This window comes from Erythrolamprus reginae, chromosome 1, assembly GCF_031021105.1.
Source record: "Erythrolamprus reginae isolate rEryReg1 chromosome 1, rEryReg1.hap1, whole genome shotgun sequence".
Classification (NCBI taxonomy): Eukaryota; Metazoa; Chordata; class Lepidosauria; order Squamata; family Dipsadidae; genus Erythrolamprus; species Erythrolamprus reginae.
In genome coordinates, this window is record NC_091950.1 from 237,697,796 (window position 1) to 237,711,537 (window position 13,742).

A 13,742-nucleotide genomic window follows, 5' to 3' on the forward strand; every position below is an offset into this window, starting at 1 on the left:
CTTTGGATGTCTTGGCTTTTATCTTCCCCTCATCTTTGATCTCTTCTTACATTCCATCTTGTGCTCTTCTCATTTTTTCCCACTAATATCACCCTTGATTATTCTTCATCATTTCTGTTCAAAGTTCCTTAAAATATCATGGTTGTGCCTTTTCTGCTGATCAGACAAAGACACTGGAGTCACAAGCAGATTTTACAGCTGCTTGCATTCCTGAAAATTTCCAGATGAACTAACTCCCATAAAGCCTGCAATAGTTGTAACATACCCAGGCAGTTCAAGGCAATTAAGCAACAATACTAAATCAAAGGCAGGCTTAAGCAGCTAATGAGAATAACCTAATGCAATCTGCCCCCTCCCCATCTAGATGAGGAAACATTCTTAAAATGCACTGTGATGGAATTCCTATGGAAACAGGATAACATCTGTCACAACAGCCAGTGCTGACATCCATGAAGCCACCAGTTGTGTGTATACTTCAGGGGAAGGTGTAGATCTTACTGTTTTTATCTCAGGAATTACAGCTTTGTGACAATCACACCAGCATACTTCTATTTTCCTTAGTTGGTCAATATTTACTTCAAAATTTTGTAAGGAGCAATCTGTATAATATAAGAGGTCCACTTGTGTCTTTGCTCTTTTTGATAATCCATATAATAATAATAATTTATTAGATTTGTATGCTGCCCCTCTCCGAGGACTCCCCTCTAGAGTTTATGGCTATACTTTATTCAGTGGAAAATGTTGTACTTTCAGATTGCGCATCTTGTTTCAGATGCTTCTCAGATTAGATTTCGAAATGAAATTATATTCTCAAAATATGACCATTAGTATAATTATTTTGCTGTGCATTACAGCCATTTCAGGTGGCATATAAACTTGAGAGAGTGCAGTGCTGTTAGGAGAATCTTCCTGAATAATCTCCACTATCCAGATCTACGTAAGAGAAAACATATACAAAGAAACCCATTGAATGTGATTGTTTCAGATTGTTAACCTATAGAAGTAAATGAGGCAATCTATCTGCATCTGCATGATTGAGTGTCCTTTTGAATTCTGCTTTGTAGCTGTGTCCCCAAGGAACAAAGACAAATGCTGGATTTGAACAGCTGTTGTAAAAAGAATCTTTCTCTTTTTTTGTAGACTGAAAACTGGCAATAGTAGCTGATGATCAGTGATGAGGATAAATATCTTTCTACGAAAGTGTTGGTTGAAGCCTTTGGCTTCTCAAACAATCTCAGTGTGTTCCTATTCATGCAAATCTTTTTTAAAACACCTTTTAACATACCTAATGCAAAGATCCTTTGATGTTCCTGCTAACTTTCTTAATAGGTGACATAACTGAGCCAGTGCCTTATTGTAATGTACCCAGAGTTGGTTTCACTGACAAATATTGCTTATAAGGTGTGAATCCCATGTCTGGTGTCACTGGTTACTCATGTGGAAATTTTTCAGTTTTGTCTATCACTACACCTGGTAGGATATATAGACAAATGTTAAGGGGATGGGGTACAAGGGCAAAATTTAACAGGAATTGATTACCATAATTAACGACTCTTAAAGAGGATCAAAGCCGTGACATGTCATTGGCCTTGTGTATGCTTTTTATATCAATAGTGTCTGTGATATGTAATACTAAGTTTTCTCAAAATTCACATTTCTTGCACTGTTCTTTAACCTTTGTCATCTGCACTGAGGTTTTTGGCCAATACATTTTCTCTGGTGGTGGGGGTGTCATCAAAATTGTACTAGGAGCCTGGACAAGCTTGTAGTACTTGGTCCATGGCTCTCTGCCAAATTGCTAGGGCAGAAATGTCTCCAAATACCAATATATTATAATAACTAGCAGCTGGATACCTGTGTTTCATTACAAAACTGAACCCCTTAGCATGGGGTAGAATATCTAAACCCCCAGCCCACAGGCAGTTGGAGCAGAGTTCTTTTCAGGTGGGGAGGGGGAGTAGAATGTCTAACTCCTTAGCATCAGAGTGTGTATATAATATAAGAAATAACTAATGATCTGACGGTCATTTTTTAAAAAATCTTTTCTTAGGAAGCACTTAGAAGCCAAGAGGAACATACATGACAAGTTTTAAGTTTATAGGGTTTATGGTTCTGGAGATTTCGTGATGATGCATGAATGGTATTTGGTTTATATATATACAGCTCAAAAAATAAAAGGGAACACTCAAATAACACATCCTAGATCTGAATGAATGAAATATTCTCACTGAATATTTCATTTGCACAACTATTCCATTTGCACAAAAGCATGTGAAATTGATTGTCAATCAGTGTTGCTTCCTAAGTGGACAGTTTGATTTCACAGAAGTTTGATTTACTTGAAGTTATATTCTGGGGTTTTTTTTTGAGCAGCATATATAGAAGATACAAATTTTTGTGTATTTATGATGTGAAAGGCTTGGAATTTTTCTCCATTTCTAAGTGCAAGTAAGCCTCTGCAATGTCTATTTTGTTGAAATACTGTCCCTCATCCAGGTTAGGAAAAAAATCTTCTTTACTCTAGACCAAGGCTATTGATCATATTGATCAATAGAAATTGATGGTAACTTTAAGTTCCAACATATTTGAACAGTTTCATTCTTTTTACAAGTATCAGATACAATCCATGTTCACAGATACAACTTCAGTCAGCCTTTAAATGAATTCCCTGAGTTTCCATCTAATCCTGTTCAATCTCTCCCTTTTTCCATTGGGCACATGCACCTGGGCATGTTCCCATAAATTTATGTTACCATTAAAATGCCAGTGCTCTCTTTAAACACAGACACAGCATCTAATACTTGTACCCAATGGTCTCCACAATAAGAAATTTAGTGCACAGGTTGCTGATTAAGTCCCAGTCCATGGCAGCTTCCTCAGCCAATCACAACTCAAGTGCTGGTTCAGCCTTCCCCCCCCATCATTTATAAGTTCAATCTCCTTTGCTGGCTGTTATATTTTGCAACAGGTATTGTATTACTCTATGGAAGTTCTCTGTTCTTCAATATAAGTCTTTAATCATATATATTTATTTTTTTAAAAAAATTAACACCTCTGATATTCTGCTCAGATTTACAACCGTGATATAACTGGGTATATAGCAAAAATAATGTCCATTTGCATTTGTATGTTTTTGCCAATTCACTCCTATTGAGAATCATACTACTGGTCTCAGAATATCTCCGAGACCGCCTTCTGCCGTACGAATCCCAGCAACTGATTAGGTCCCACAGAATTGGCCTTCTCCGGGTCCCATCGACTAAACAATGTCGTTTGGCGGGACCCAGGAGAAGAGCCTTCTCTGTGGCGGCCCCGACCCTCTGGAACCAGCTCCCCCCGGAGATCAGAACTGCCCCCACCCTCCTTGCCTTTCGTAAAGCTCTTAGGACCCATCTCTGCCGTCAGGCATGGGGGAACTGAGACATCTCCCCTAGGCCTATATAGTTTATACATGGTATGTTTGTGTGTATGCTTGCTTTTAATAATGGGTTTTTTAGTGCATTTTAAATTATTAGAATTGTTACATTGTCTTCGTTATTGTTGTGAGCCGTCCCGAGTCTACGGAGAGGGGCGGCATACAAATCTAATTAATAATAATAATAATAATAATAATAATAATAATAATAATAATTTTACTTTAATAGTATGGGTTTCCAAGTTATCCCTGGTTCCTGTTCTGTCTGGGTTCCCCCAGACCTCAACACCAACTGGAAAAAACAGCCAGACACTCTGGTAAAAGCAAAAGTACTTTATAGTTGGAAAAAATAAACACAGAGGAAAACCTGTTCTTCCTAATAGACAGGCTATAATACTTTACAGCAGAGTCCTGATGTCCAGACAATACAGCAAGCTTCTTGCTGGCACACCCACCCCAAGGTTTCAGTAGTCAAAGGCACAAACCAGGATTCCAAGACGCCAAAGTTCACAGCCAGGTCCCAAGACTCTCAAAGATAAAACTCCACAAGCCAGGAAGGGTGGGTCTGCCTTTTAGCCTTTCCAAAGAGCACCACACCCAAACCCAGCTGTTGCCTCTTTAATGCTGAAAGTACCTAGCCAATTGGTCCCTTCGCTGTGTAGCTCTTCTCTGTCGCAGATCAATTATGGCTTGTGCATTTTCCTCTAAGGAATCCAGGCTGCTTGCTGGGGAGAGCTCCCTCTGGGGGGACTCTGGCGGTCCTCCCTCTTCTTCAGCCTGGGATTCCTCCTCCTCGTCTGCCTGCACCTCCTGTTCCTCATCCTCTCCCTCTGAGCTGGAAACCGACAGAAGATCAGCTGTCCCCTGAGGGGCCTCAGACGGAACCACAACAGTTCCTTTTCATTTTTTCATCAGTGGCACACTCTATAGCAGCATTTTAAAATAAGGGCTTAGTTGGGTTTTTTTTATCTTTAACAAATGACTTGCTGTTCCCAAAGCAATAGGCTTCCTATTCTTACTGCATTTATTGCATGTTTCTCCTTTAGATTGACACTGAGTCATGCATGAACCTCTGCCACAACAGTGGCACAGCACATTTTAATCAATTAATCTCGATATGCTGTTGTAAACTTGGGCAGCAAGTTTGCTTTTACTCAAAATTCCACAGACTAGCCAATCTATGAATCTCTTAGTTAGTCCTTAATCAAATGTGCAATATTCAGATGTATATAGACCAGTGATGGGTTCTAAATTAGATAGCCACCAGTTTGTTTGTGTGCTTGCACATATGCATGGCACTTCTGCACAGGAGTGGGTTCTAACTTACCTCACTGCTGATTCGCTTCCTCCCATGCCACCTGGCAGGGCCTCTTGAGTGCAATGCACTTTGTGCACATGCACACTTAAAAAAACATTTTTTTTAAAAAAAAAAGCCAAAAACAAAATGGTAATACATATGCACTGCCAGAAACTCAGCTTCTGCACATGCTCAGAAGGAGGGAAAAAACCTGGAAAAACATTATAAAAAAACATCCCCCAAAATTTCAAAAATAGATGGCGGCATTCATGGACTGGCACTGACTGATCCAGTTCCTTATGTCCAAATTAATAATAATTAATAATAATAATAATAATAATAATAATAATAATAATAATTTATTAGATTTGTATGCCGCCCCTCTCCAAGGACTCGGAGCGGCTCACAACAATAAAACATCATATACAAATACAATGTTAAAACAGTTTTAAAAAACCCCTATTAAAAACAGTCATACAACCCAAACATATCATATATAAAGTCAAGGCAGCTAAGGATATATCAATTCCTCCATGCCTGGTGACATAGATGAGCTTGCAAAAGTTTGCAAAAGGCAAGGAGGGAGGGGACAGTCCTAATCTCCGGGGGGAGCTGATTCCAGAGGGCTGGGGCCACCACAGAGAAGGCTCTTTGCCTGAGTCCCGCCAGATGGCATTGTTTTGTCGACGGGACCCGGAGAAGGCCAATTCTGTGGGACATAATCGGTCACTGGGATTCATGCGGCAGCAAGCAGTCCCAGAGGTATTCTGGTCCGATGCCATGTAGGGCTTTATAGGTCATAACCAACACTTTGAATTGTGACTGGAAACTGATTGGCAGCCAGTGCAGGCTGTGGAGTGATGACGATTGGCAGCCGCATTCTGCACGATATGAAGTTTTCAAACACTCTTTAAAGGTAGCCCAATGTAGATGTAGAGAGTGTTGCAGTAGTCGAATCTCGAGGTGATGAGGGTGTGAGTGACTGTGAGCAATGACTCCCAGTCCAGGTAGGGCCGCAACTGGTGCACCAGGCGAACCTGGCAAAACGCCCCCCTCGCCACAGCTGAAAGATGATTCTTTAATGTGAACTGTGGATCGAGGAGGATACCCAAGTTGCGGACCCTCTCCAAGGGGGTCAATAATTCCCCCCCCCCCAGGGTAATGGACACACAGATGGAATTGTCCTTGGGAGGCAAAATCCACAGCCACTCCATCTTGTCAGGGTTGAGTTTGAGCCTGTTGACACCCATCCAGACCCCAACAGTCTCCAGGCACCAGCACATCACTTCCACTGCTTCGTTGACTGGACATGGGGTGGAGATGTACAACTGGGTATCATCAGTGTACTGATGATACCTCACCCCATGCCCTCGGATGATCTCACCCAGAGGTTTCATGTAGATGTTAAATAGCAGGGGGAAGAGGACTGACTCCTGAGGCACCCCACAAGGGAGAGACCTAGAGGTCAATCTCTGACCCCCCACTAACACCAACTGCGATTGACCGGAGAGGTAGGAGGAGAACCACTGAAGAACAGTGCCTCCCTCTCCCAACCCCTCCAGCCAGCACAGAAGGATACCATGGTCGATGGTCATCGTGATGTCACCAGCAGGTTGGTACCAGTTGGGCAAACTGGACCAAACCGGGAGCAACCCACCACTACTACCCCTCGAGCCACCACTACCTGTTCTAAGAACCAGTCTGAACCAGGAAGTACCACTGATATGAACTTCGAGTCCCAGAATTTTCAGCCATGACAATGCTGGCTAAGAATTCTGAGTTTTGAAGTCTAGCTATCTGGAAGTTGACTAGAGTGGGAAAAACTATTCTATAATAGTTAACTCCTCGAAACCAAGTGTCATACAGACATTAATGGGCAGCCAAATTATTTACTGCCACACTATGGGTGTGGCTTATTTTTTTGGGTGTGGCTTGATGGTCATGTGACTGGGTAGGAGTGGCTTGCCGACCATCTGACCAGGTGGGAGTGGCTTGAATGATCATCATCGTTCAAGTGAACTATTAAGTCCTCGACTTACAACCTCACCAGTATCGCTCTCTGGGGTGACAATTTGCTTTGTGTTTCCCGCGCTCTCCTTCCTGGGTCGATCCCTGCCTCAGGCTGGGTAGGCAAACAGGTGCTGATCAGCTGTTGAGAAAAGAGGGGGAGGAAATGGACCTCCTGCAATACCTGTTGGTGCTAGTCTCACTGCCACTTTCCGAGGAGGAGGAGGATGGGAGGGGTTATGGTTATGGTCAGCTAAATCTGGGCACACAGCTTCCTTTCCACCAGTAGAACTGCGTTCCACCCCGTCCTGCCTGCTGCCCGCCCCTGCATACAGACAACCCAAAGCAATCTAGCAGCAATACAAGATCACAATAACACTATTAACCCAATACATTGCAATTACTTTCACTCTTGATTTTTCATTTTGAAGGAGATGAGATTTATTCATTGCAAGAAAAATACGCCATATATTTGAGATGAAATAGCATATAAGAAAAGGCCAGATCAAATAATTGTTATTTTTAATCTATTGAATGCAAATGTTTTAAACATAGCTATACCACAGCTTTCATCATCAAAAATTTCAGAGTGATTTAAAACAAAACAATAAGTAAAACAGCAGTAAGCACATTCTAAATAGCCAGAAATGAGAAGTGCTATTAAAAAACAATTTAAAATAACAATCCATATCAGAAGAAGCCAAACTGACTCTAGTTGTTCAAATAACTTCCCCTTGAAGATTAAATAGGTTAATAAAAAAAGCCAGCACAGTTTTCTGTGTCCAGCATAAATCTCTTTCAGAGCAAAATGGCCCCAAATCTCTTATTTCTGGCTTTTATTTGAACTAGGCCCACAGTTTTTTCATCTGACATACAGTATATGAAATTATGTCTTCATACGTCTGGCGATTCTCAGTCATCCAGGTCATAGCTATCTCAAAAGTGCTTCCCCCACCCTTTAAAGGCAACTGGATTGTTTTTTTTCTTGAGGAGGAGGAGGGGGGAGGAGGAGGAGGAGGAGGAAGAAGAAGGGGAAAGGGAAGGGGAAGAAGATGAAGAAGGAGAAGAAGAAGAAGAAGAAGAAGAAGAAGAAGAAGAAGAAGAAGAAGAAGAAGAAGAAGAAGAAGAAGAAGAAGAAGAAGAAGAAAAAATTCAATTCTCATCCAAGAAACCTTATCAGTTCTGATGGTGGGGAATCCTTCATAGGTATTCTAAATATCAATTCTTTATTGCCAAGGCTCATTATTAGTTTTCAGTGATTTACAAATCAAGGTTCGCTTTTAAACTAAACAAATAAGGGAGGAGATTGCAAAAGAATTCTTAAGAATATCTCTGATGCCCCAAACCAGATTCTGAACATTTTGGAAAATCTGAATATTATAGTCAGACATAGAGACGATTGTTCAGTTTTCTATGCAATTATGTGATTGTGAATTAAGTTTCTTCCTGAAAAAAAAAAAATCAAGATTTTAGGAACTGTTATTTACAGTACATGCAATGGAAAACATTAGCTAAGCATGCTATGTGATTAGAAATCCTGGAAGCAGAGTGGGCTACTGCCTGGACAGGGGGTGGGAAGGACACGCAGTGGGCTAGTGAAAATGGAGCTCCATCCCAGAGCACCCAATTTGCACTGAAAGATGTTGAAAGAAAATGCATAAACCACGCCCACAGTGTAGTAGTAAAAATTTTGTAGCCCTTCAGTCCATCAAGACATGACTTGATGAAGAAAAAAAAGTTGAAAAGCTCCAAGAGTGAATGTGACTATTTGATTATATTTACAAACTTTCCAAGATAATCCTAAACTAAAAAAACCCCCAACCCACCTTAAATTGGTGGGGGTGGGGTTATTTTACATGTCATCTGCTTAAGCTTTTATTGTTAGTCAGATTGAATACCTTTTAGAAAATTTAAATGGCCTTATGGAACAAATAAAAGTAAATAAAATCACAATTACATTCATTCTCAGCCTGTCCAATCACCAGGTAGATAAACATAATAACAATATATTAAATAATATATTTATAAATAATCTGAAATCTTTTATATGTGAATTTCTCTAACACACTGCTCTTCTTTTACCTTCTACAGTTAATCAAGGAGTGGTTCACATTTATTTCATTTTACCTTTCAAGAACACTCACCCTCTCTTCCTCTAACAATGAACTGTTTGTAAGCACGTTCTTGCTAATGAAATTAATTCAGAAATCAGCATTGTCTTTTGTCATATTCACCAGAGTTTCTCTCCAAAGAGTGTGTGCTCCTTGACACGCAAATGTTGCTCTTTGCCGTCTGTTGGTTTCTGCCCCAAGGATTTTCTTTGGAGGCTGTGTGTAGGCAAAGGATCACATACAGCTGCCCATCTGTTTAAGATTCAGCAGACCTAAGGCAATTTGTGCAATCTGATTTGTGTGCCTCAGAGTAACAGTTTCATTTAGTTTTCACCCGAATGATTGGTAATTGCTACACGTTAGGCATATCCACCAGCTCATTCACAAAAGAACTGGAAACTAGCTGGCTTAAGAAGAATGGGTTATCTGATTGAAAACAGCAAGCTCCAGTGTCTGAATGATCTGGGGTTACAAGCCTACAGATATTTACCTAGGAGTAAATCCTGTAATTGAGAACAGTGGTTCTTAGTAAGCAGACATACATAGAAATGCACTCTAAGCTAAATGCTGATAGATGCCAGTCGGGAATTCTAATACAATTCAAATCAACAATAATATGGTAACTCAAAATGAGCTGAAATTGAATGCAAAACTAAACTATTTGTTTTATTATATGCAATATTTCACATAGTTATCAGCTGTAAATCTATCTTCTTTTTCAAACAAGTAAATTATGAGTTACTTCACATACCCATAGTTATGCATATATATTTCCAGTAGAAAATAGTGATACCGTGTTTCCCCGATAGTAAGACAGTGTCTTACTTTCTTTTTACCCCCAAAAGCCCCCCTATGTCTTACTTTCGGGGTATGTCTTACATTGGAAAAAAATTGAAAGGGTCCTTTTAGCGGCAAAGGATTTCCCTCGGTGCACGCGTGGAGCTGCAGACGCGTGTCGGGGAAGCGTGTGTCTGGAGGGGAGGAGCCGCTCTGCGCAGTTGGGCAGCCCCACCTGCCTAACTGGACCGACGAACGCTGAACGTGGTGCAATAACAGCCCAGCTACTCTAACCTCCCGCAACTAGCGCATCAAAGTTTTGCATCTCTACTTTGGGTCGCGTGCTTATGCTTGTGTTTAAAGGGAAAGAACTTAGTATTGCTATCGGAATTCTCTCGACGGGGAAGAAGGTGCAAGGAATCACGTGGGGGGGGGGATACCGGCGGTGGTTTGGATTAAGCGATCGTAATCCCCCAAAAGGACGAACTCCAGCCTCGGAAGGCCGATGAACCGATGGCTACGAAATTAAGGCTTTTCTTTGAGAGAGAGAGAGAGAGAGTGGGGGATAGTCGTCGTCGGAGCGCTAAAGACCAGGGCAGAGAAAGCGCGAGCTGCATGCGGGAGAAGCGGAGGAGGAATCAGGCAAGCCGAATGGGAATCCCTCCCCTGCCCTCCCTCGCTCCATTCCCCGCCAGCAACTCCTCCGCAAACCCACCTCTACATCCTCGCTCTGCAAGTGCCGAGACAGGCGGACCACATTGCAAAGGGCTGCCTCTCCTGCCGCCGCTGCTATTGCTAATGCCCGGGGCTGTAAGCAAAACCCGGACCGGACTCACACAGAACAGGCTCCCATTCGGCTTGCCTGACTCCTCCTCCGCTTCTCCCGCATGCAGCTCGCGCTTTCTCTGCCCTGGTCTTTAGTGCTCCGACGACGACTATCCCCCACTCTCTCTCTCGAGGGAAATCCTTTGTGCCTTGCCGCCGAGCTCTCCCACCTGCTCGGCGGGTCATCGGGCTCCCCCCCCGCAATACCCCCGTGTTTCCCCGAAAGTAAGACATTTGTCTTACTTTCGGGGTATGGCTTATATTAGCCGACCCCCCTGAAACCCCCCATATGTCTTACAATCGGGGAAACACGGTAGGCATGTCTGCATCTTGTTCAAAACTCAAGATGGTGGCTGTATGTGCATTACACATAAAAAAGGCACAACTTCAATTGTATCATTTTAGCTACCATCTTGATTTTTTACCAGATTCAGCAAATAAGCCTGGGTGAATTAGAATATTGTTTTATGATATGAGAATATTTTATTTCAGCACTTACACTCCTAGGGAGAAAGACTTAATGAACTCAATCTGTATAGTCTGGAGATCAGAAAGGAAAGCGGGGACATGATTGAAACATTTACATATGTCAAAGGGTTAAATAAGGTTCAGGAGGGAAGTGTTTTTAATAGGAAAGGGAACACAAGAGCAAGGGGGCACAATCTGAGATTAGTTGGGGAAAAGATTAGAAGTTACGTGAGAAAATATTATTTTACTGAAAGAGTAGTAGATGCTTGAAACAAACTTCCAGCAGACGTGGTTGGTAAATCCACAGTAACTGAATTTAAACATGCCTGGGATAAACATATATCCATCCTAAGATAAAATACAGGAAATAGCAGAAGGGCAGACTAGATGGACCATGAGGTATTTTTCTGCCGTCAATCTATGTTTCTATGTAACCATGTCTCAGTTTTACTCTAAGATTTGTTGGCTTCCTTACTATTCACTGTTCTTAGGCCTTGAAAGTAGTTTATCTATTGAAGTGAGATAAGAGGCATATTCCAAGGATAGCTTTTCATTAGGTAAATGTGGTTAAAGACACTGAGCTTGTCAGCTGCAAAGCTGAGGCCTGAGCTCTGTGTGACAGGGTCAGTGTCTGTTATTTGCCCCAGTTCCTGCCCACCTAGCAGTTTGCAAGCATGCAAATGCAAGCAGATAAATATCCCAAAAGTTCTTTTTCAAAGGGGCAATTTTTTCAGCTATCTTTGATGAGAAGCAAAACATCTTCAAAAAAAAACAAAACAGAAAGGGCAGTTGCCTTTTGAAAAAAAAAGCACTATGTATCTGTTGTGGTTAGCTCTGCCCCAGCTCCTGCCCCAAGGAATGTGAAGGTGGATGTGGGGGAGACATCCACATGCCGCAGGCCTGTTTTGCTCCCAGTAGAAACTGCCGACGAAGCCTCCTCTGACCAAGGAGACATGAGTGACAGGGAGGAGGGGAGTTTGGCAGATAGCCCAGGAGGAGATCAATCATCTGTATTATCCCTGGATTCTGTACAAGAATTAATGACACATCCACGCATGCATAGAGTGATGCATAGGAGACAACAACTGAAGGATTATTACAAGAGAAAATGAGGCCACCTGTGGTTGGCTGGGGCTGCTGTAATTAGTCTACAGATAAAAGTGCAGCCTGGGGTTTCAGCCTCATGGCAGTTCATCTGATTCATTGTTTCATCAAGATCATGGTTTTTGCTGTTCAGGATTGTGTGTGTGGACTCTCTGGACTTTAGAATTGGACTCAATTTCCCAGTTATTGGGTGAGCAATTGGACTGCATTTAACCTGTGCCTTGTGTGTACCAGAAAATCCCTTTGACATTTAAAAAGGGAGCTGTTTCTGTTTTTCTGTTTATAAAAACTTTTGGGTTTTCCTTTTATCGTGTGGTGTGTGTCTTCCTGGACTAATTACCCTGTAATTACGGGCGGTTGAGACACAGCAGCAGAACAATGACCTGGATGACTGACAATCTCTATAGACATTAAGCAGGTAAAGAATACCCTCTCAGTGGGAAGGTGACACCATTCCATGTGTGGAATAGTGTTACCTTCCTACTTGTCCTGTGGCAAGTTGCCATATGGTGAATTGGCTGTGGTGAGTTAGCCTTGGTGGGTTGGTTGTACCGAGTTGGCTGCACCAAGTGGTCCTTGACCCTGCCATGCGCCTTGGCATATACCATATTTTTCGGAGTATAAGACACACCACTAAAAGAGGATGGAAATATCAGAGCATCTTATACACCGAATACAGCCATTTTTGGCTTCCTGAAGCCCTGCCCCTGCATCCCATTTTAAAGAAAAATTGGCCTTTTTTGCAAAAACTGGGCATTTTTGCCCTCATCCAGCCCTTAGGAGCACTCTGCAGGCCTCCCAAACCTTCTACACACCCCATTTTTGTAAAAAAGGTGAAAAATGGGTGGTTTTCTACAAAAAATGGGGGCCTTTTGCCTTCTCCCAGAAGCACTCTGCAGGCTTCCCAAACCCTCTACATTGCCCCATTTTTTTGCAAAAACAGGTGAAAAATGGATCCATTTTTTTAAAAAAAACAGATAGCTCAGAGGATTTGGGTGGCCTGCAGAGCGCTCCTGGGGGCTGGGGGAAAGCAAAATCATCCCTGTTTTTTGCAAAAAACCAGGCCCATTTAAAAAATAAAAATTAAAAAATGGGCCGCTCAGAAGTTTTGGGAGACTTGCAGAATGCTCCTGGGGCTGAAGAGGAGAGAAACTTTTTTTTTTCTTACTTAACTTTTTGAAATCTTGGTGCGTCTTATACACCGGTGCATCCTATACTCCGAAAAATAAGGTAGTTATGCTGGCCACATGACCACAGAAATGTCTCCAGACAATGATGGCTTCCTCTACTAAGAAACAGAGATGAACACTGCCCACCTAGAGTCAGACACAACTGGACAAGGGAAACTTTTACCTTTATTGTAAGAAAACCTAGAGGCCCTGGCATGCGGAAGAAGATGGTATGATAAGAATGGAATTGGGTGAATGAGTAAGGGGAAAATATTGAAAAGGAGGCTGATAGTAATGCATATAATCTGTGCTGGAAGAAGGGGTTTTTGCAGCTGACCACTAACAACTTACTGTCATCGTTATTAAATGAAGAATAAATAATTTATGGTAATTTCACGCATCTGCCTGGTTTCTTGAGCTCAGCTCCCAAGTAGATTTGGAATAAAATATTCTAACAATAACACGCTGTAAAATCTTAATGATTATATTTAGCCAGTGTTCTTTATACATGAAATTGTTTCCATTTTCCTCTCATTTCTGCTCTGAGCAAGCTTGAGTCCTTCCAACAT

The 13,742-nt window shown here is 41.9% G+C and overlaps 1 long non-coding RNA gene across 2 annotated transcripts in view; it reads left to right on the top strand.

The window, feature by feature from the left end:
- Positions 1–13,742, top strand: part of LOC139156688 (uncharacterized) — a 150,751-nt gene that overhangs the window by 27,202 nt on the left and 109,807 nt on the right. The gene's annotated exons all lie outside the window — the stretch shown is intronic.